Genomic DNA, 6,000 nt, shown 5'->3' on the forward strand with positions numbered 1-6,000 from the left:
ACCAGCCGTATTTTCATGACTATTTAATATGCGAATTAGGAACAAGGTTAGGCATCCAATTTTTTACAAGATGTTCCTCCAATTCAGCCCGTTTGCTACTGTATCGAACTAAGATGTTCAAATATTCTACCTCAGTCATCCATTTCGGAAAGATAATCCAAGGCATACCACCCTCGGAATAAACAACACACTCTTATCTTAAATAGCAAACAATTCACTCTTATCTGAAATGAAAAGAGACCGAATATTAAGGTAACCAGCAAATGAATTGGAGGAGCAGGCAGGCAGATGCCCAGTACCCGAATCCTGTTCAGAATTCGTGTGTATGTGTGGTCATAAAAGTCGGGCAGAAACCAATGTTTCAATGAATTGACTATTTCCAGCAGAGGAAGAAATATTCGCTCCTCAAACACCTAGTAATGTGCCTTTAATGTCCTTTAATCTCATCACATTCCTCGTTTTCCCTCTTACTCTCATGGACTTCCGCGGAATAAGCCTTGCTTAATTAAACTTCCTTCATTAGAGAACCAGCCCATTCCAGACATTGCAAAGCCCATTAGTTTCCAATGCAGGCACATATTTCGTCAGAACATAGAACACTACAGTGAAGTACAGGCCCTTAGGCCCACAATGTTGTGCCGGCATTTTATCCTGCTCTAAGACCTATCTAACCCTTACGTCCCACATAGCCTCCTCTTTTTCTATCATTGATGTGTCTATCTAAGAGTCTCTTAAAGGTCCCTAAATGCATCTGTCCCCAGAACCTCTGCTGGCTGTGCGTTCCATGTACCCACTACCCTATGGACGCAACAGATCAATAAATGTCACTGAACTTTTGCCTTTGGTGGGTCACTCTTCCTGCTTTACTGTCCTCGGAAGACTGAATTTTCGACGTTGACTTGCAGCTTCTTTTCTCTCCCTCGTGATTCTCTTCCCAGCTCCTTATCCTGTTGTCATGACAATTTATACACTCATCAGCATCAGAACATCATTCCTTCAGATTTAAGTCCCTGGATTTACATGCAACTTTATCACTTTTATTAGGGTTTTTGGGTGTAAGGGTTAGTTTTTGTTAGGGTTTTTAGTGTAAGGTTTAGATTTTTTAATAAGTTTTTTTAAGTAGTCGAGTGGGGGCTGGACTGCGCAGGCGCGGCGCTGGCAGCTTTAAAAACAAACAGCCTAGAGAGCGGGCAGCGGAGTGAGTAGCAGCAGAGTGTTCTGGGCTTTGGCTCAAGGGGCTTCGGCGTGAAGGGGCAAGGAGGATAAGTAGCTGGTAAGTAGGTAAAGGCAAGGTTTAGCTTTTGGTCATTATAGATTTGTAGGTGGGACTAACTAGGGAAAAAAAGGTAGTCAGATGGAGGACATGGTCATATGCTGCAGCTGTTTGATGTGGGAACTCGTGGACCTTGCTGCGGTCCAAGATGGCCACATCTGCAGTAAGTGTTTGATGCTGGACGAACTTCGGCTCAGAGTTGATGAGCTGGAGTCGCAGCTACAAACACTGCGCAGCATAAGGGAGGGAGAGAGTTATGTAGACACGGTGCATCAGGTGACAGTCACCCCCCCCCCCTTAGGGTAGGTACATCTGAGGTTCAGGAGGCAGATAGAATGGTGACGGTCAGGGGAGGGAAGAGGAAGAAGAAGTCATGCAGGCAGACAGGACAGAGAGCCCCGGAGGTTGTTCCCATCAGTAACAAGTTTTCTGCCTTGGAAGCTGTTGAGGGGGATGACCTGCAGGGGCCTAGCTGCAGTTACCAGGTCTCTGGCACTGGGACTGGTACTACTGCTCAGAACTGAAGGGTGGGTAAGAGACATGCGGTAGTGATAGGGGACTCGATAGTCAGGGAAACAGACAGGAGGTTCTGTGGCAGTGAGCATGAATCCCGGATGGTATGTTGCCTCCCAGGTGCCAGGGTCCGGGATGTCACTGATCAGGTCCACAGAATTCTTGAGTGGGAGGGAGAGCAGCCAGAAGTTGTGGTCCATATTGGCACCAATGACATAGGCAGGAAGGGGGATGAGGTCCTGAAGAGTGAGTTCAGGGAGCTAGGCAGAAAATTGAGGAACAGGACCTCAAGGGTAGCAATCTCGGGATTGCTGCCAGTGCCACGTGATAGTGAAGGTAGGAATAGGAGGAGGTGGCAGATAAATGTGTGGCTGAGAATTTGGTGCAGGAGGGAGGGTTTTAGATTTCTGGATCATTGGAATCTCTTCTCGGGAAGGTGGGACCTGTACAGAGAGGACGGGTTACACCCGAACCAGAAGGGGGCCAATATCCTTGCGGCGAGATTTGCTAGGGTGGTACAGGAGGGTTTAAACGAGTTTGTGAGAGGAAGGGAACCGGAGGAGTAGGTCAGAGGAAGAAGGGAATGGGGAAAAGTTAGATCAAACAGGTAGAGAGGCTTTGGGGAAGGAGAAGCAGAATACAGGCTGTAAAAGTAGTAAGGTAGATAGACTGAATTGTGTTTACTTAAATGCAAGAAGTGTCAGGAATAAGGGGGATGAACTGAGGGCTTGGATAAGTATGGGGGACTCTGATATCGTGGCTATTACTGAGACGTGGCTGACGTCAGGAGAGGAGTGGATATTGAATATTCCTGGTTTTCGGTTTTTTAAGAGGGATAGGGAAGGGGGAGAAGAGGTGGAGGGGTGGCGATACTGGTCAGGGACACTGTTACGGCTGTGGAAACGGTGGATGTTGTAGAAGGATCATCTCTAGAGTCCGTATGGGTGGAGTTAAGGAACAAGAAAGAAGCAGTTACTCTGCTAGGAGAATTCTATAGGCCCCCCGGTAGCAGTAGAGATATAGAGGAGCAGATTGACAGGCAGTGTTTGGAGAGAAGCAGAAATAACAGGGTTGTTATAATGGGAGACTTCAACTTCCCAAATATAGACTGGAACCTGCTTAGTGCCAAAGGTTTAGATGGGACGGAATTTGTTAAATGTGTCCAGGAGGGATTCCTGACGCAGTATGTTGACGGGCCGACTAGAGGGAATGCCATGTTAGATCTAGTTTTAGGAAATGAACGGGGACAGGTGAAGGATCTATTGGTGGGTGACCATTTGTGGGACAGTGACCATTGCTCCATAACCTTTAAAATTGTCATGGACAGGGACAGGTGCAGAGAGGACAAGAGGTTTTTCAATTGGGAAGGGCTAACTACGAGGCTATAAGGAGAGAACTTGGGAGTGTAAATTGGGATGTCCTTTTTGAAGGAAAATGTACCATGCGGATGTGGTCGATATTCAAGGATCTTATGCAGGATGTTAGGGATCAATATGTCCCGGTGAGGCAGAGAAGGATTGGCAGGGTGAAGGAACCGTGGGTGACGAGAGAGGTGGAACGACTTGTTAGGGAGAAGAAGGTAACATACGTGAGGTATAAGCAGCAAGGTTCAGACAGGGCCCGTGAGGAATATAGGGTAGCGAGGAAGGAACTTAAGAAAGGGCTGAGGAGAGCGAGAAGGGGACATGAAAAGGCTTTGGCTGGTAGGGTTAAGGAAAATCCCAAGGCCTTTTTCAAGTACGTGAAGGGTAGGAGGATGGCAAGGGTGAAGGTAGGTCCGATTAAGGACAAAGGTGGGAGAATTTGCCTGGAGGCGGCGGAAGTGGGAGAAGTTCTCAATGAGTACTTCTCTTCGGTATTCACCAGGGAGAAGGGTCTTGATGATGCGGAAGGGAGTGCTGGTAGGGGTAATGTTCTTGAGGTTGTTGATATCAAGAGAGAGGATGTGTTGAAGTTGTTAAATAATATTAAGACAGATAAATCTCCGGGGCCTGACGGGATTTTCCCCAGGCTGCTTCGATAGGCTAGGGAGGAGATTGCTGAACCGCTGGTAAGGATCTTTGAGTCCTAGTTGTCTACGGGGGTGGTGCCGGAGGATTGGACGGTTGCGAATGTGGTCCCCTTGTTCAAAAAAGGTAATAGGGATAGGCCAGGGAATTATAGACCGGTGAGTCTCACGTCTGTGGTGGGTAAGCTGTTAGAAAGGATTCTCAGGGATAGGATTTATGAACACCTAGAGAATCATGGACTGATTAGGGACAGCCAGCATGGCTTTGTGAAGGGAAGATCTTGCCTCACAAGCCTGATAGAGTTCTTTGAGGAGGTGACCAGGAAGATTGATGAGGGCAGTGTGGTGGATGTGGTTTACATGGATTTTAGTAAGGCATTTGATAAGGTACCTCATGGTAGGCTTCTTCAGAGGGTCAGAGGCCGATGGATCCAAGGAAGCTTGGCTGTGTGGATTAGGAATTGGCTTGCATGTAGAAAGCAGAGGGTTGTGGTGGAAGGAGTGCCCTCGGATTGGAAGGCAGTGACTAGTGGTGTCCCGCAGGGATCGGTTCTGGGACCTCTACTTTTTGTGATATTTATAGATGACTTAGATGAGGGGGTGGAGGGCTGGGTTAGTAAGTTTGCGGACGACACAAAGATAGGCGGTGTTGTGGATAGTGTAGAGGGCTGTCGGAGCTTACAGAGGGATATTGATAGGATGCAGAGCTGGGCTTACAAGTGGCAGGTGGAGTTCAATCCGGAGAAGTGTGAGGTGGTACACTTTGGAAGGACAAACTCCAGGGCAGAGTACTGGTAAATGGCAAGGTACTTGGCAGTGTGGAGGAGCAGAGGGATCTGGGGGTTCATATTCACAGTTCATTGAAAGTTGCCTCACAGGTGGAAAGAGCAGTTAAGAAGGCCAATGGGATGTTGGCTTTCATAAGTCGCGGGATTGAGTTTAAGAGCCGCGAGGTTATGATGCAGCTTTACAAAACTCTAGTTAGGCCACATTTAGAGTACTGTGTTCAGTTCTGGTCGCCTCATTATAGGAAGGATGTGGAGGCATTGGAGAGGGTGCAGAGGACATTTACCAGGATGCTGCCTGGATTGGAGGGTATTGAATATGAGTAGAGGCTTAAGGTGCTAGGGCTTTATTCACTGGAAAGGAGGAGGATGAGAGGAGACATGATAGAGGTATATAAAATATTGAGAGGAATAAATAAAGTAGTCAGTCAGCGCCTCCTTCCCAGGGCACCAATGCTCAAGACATGGCTTTAAGGTTATGGGTGGGAGGTTCAGGGGAGATGTCAGAGGGAGGTTTTTCACCCAAAGAGCGGTTGGTGCATGGAATGCACTGCCTGGGGTGGTGGTGGAGGCAGATACATTGAACAGGTTCAAGAGCTTGTTGGATAGGCATATGGAGGAACGTGAGATAGAGGGACATGCGGGAGGAAGGGGTTAGGTAGTGTGAGGGTGGTCTGATGGACGGCACGACACTGTGGGCCGAAGGGCCTGTTTTGTGCTGTATGGTTCTATGGTTCTATGGAGACCTTTATATTAATTTCTGTTGTGTTGTGATCAGACTGTATTTTTAATCAAGCAGTATATCAATCATGCCCAAATTCACTGGAATAATCTGAGTCTAAAATAAGCCTTTCCTTACTCATTTCCACAACATTCTGAACTGGAAATTCACCTTCTCCACTCTCCATTAATTTCTACGCCTGGTATTACAGCACTTTTAGTTCCCTGTCCACACCTGGGTTAGAATCGTTATTGTATCCTACCTTGCATGCATCTCTACCGGATTTCTACACGGTCCTACATTACCGCTGCTATACGGACGTGCAGAGCATTACCTGCCAATATTTTCTGACTTTATTCTTGCACTGAGCCTGATTACAATTTGTTCTTCCTGTGGTCCTGCCTTTATCCCATTCGTCATTAGCAGGGTCATGGTCTATTTCTATTTTCCAATCTCTCCTTCACATTAACCACAAGGCTATACGAGTAGGCGGAGCACGTTTTCATTATTTATTTATACGTAATCAAAGGTCAAACATGCATAATAATTACAGGGCTCGGGAGGGCATTTACGGGGTGGTTGCTCCTTCGGTGCCAGTAACTGAAAGCAATGGGTCATCATAAAATAAGTCGGCTTTTCCATCACTCAGCAATGGTGAGCCTTTGGAGTTTTCTTCCCAAGACTACAGTGGTGGCTGAAT

This window comes from Pristis pectinata, chromosome 41, assembly GCF_009764475.1.
Source record: "Pristis pectinata isolate sPriPec2 chromosome 41, sPriPec2.1.pri, whole genome shotgun sequence".
Lineage (NCBI taxonomy): Eukaryota > Metazoa > Chordata > Chondrichthyes > Rhinopristiformes > Pristidae > Pristis > Pristis pectinata.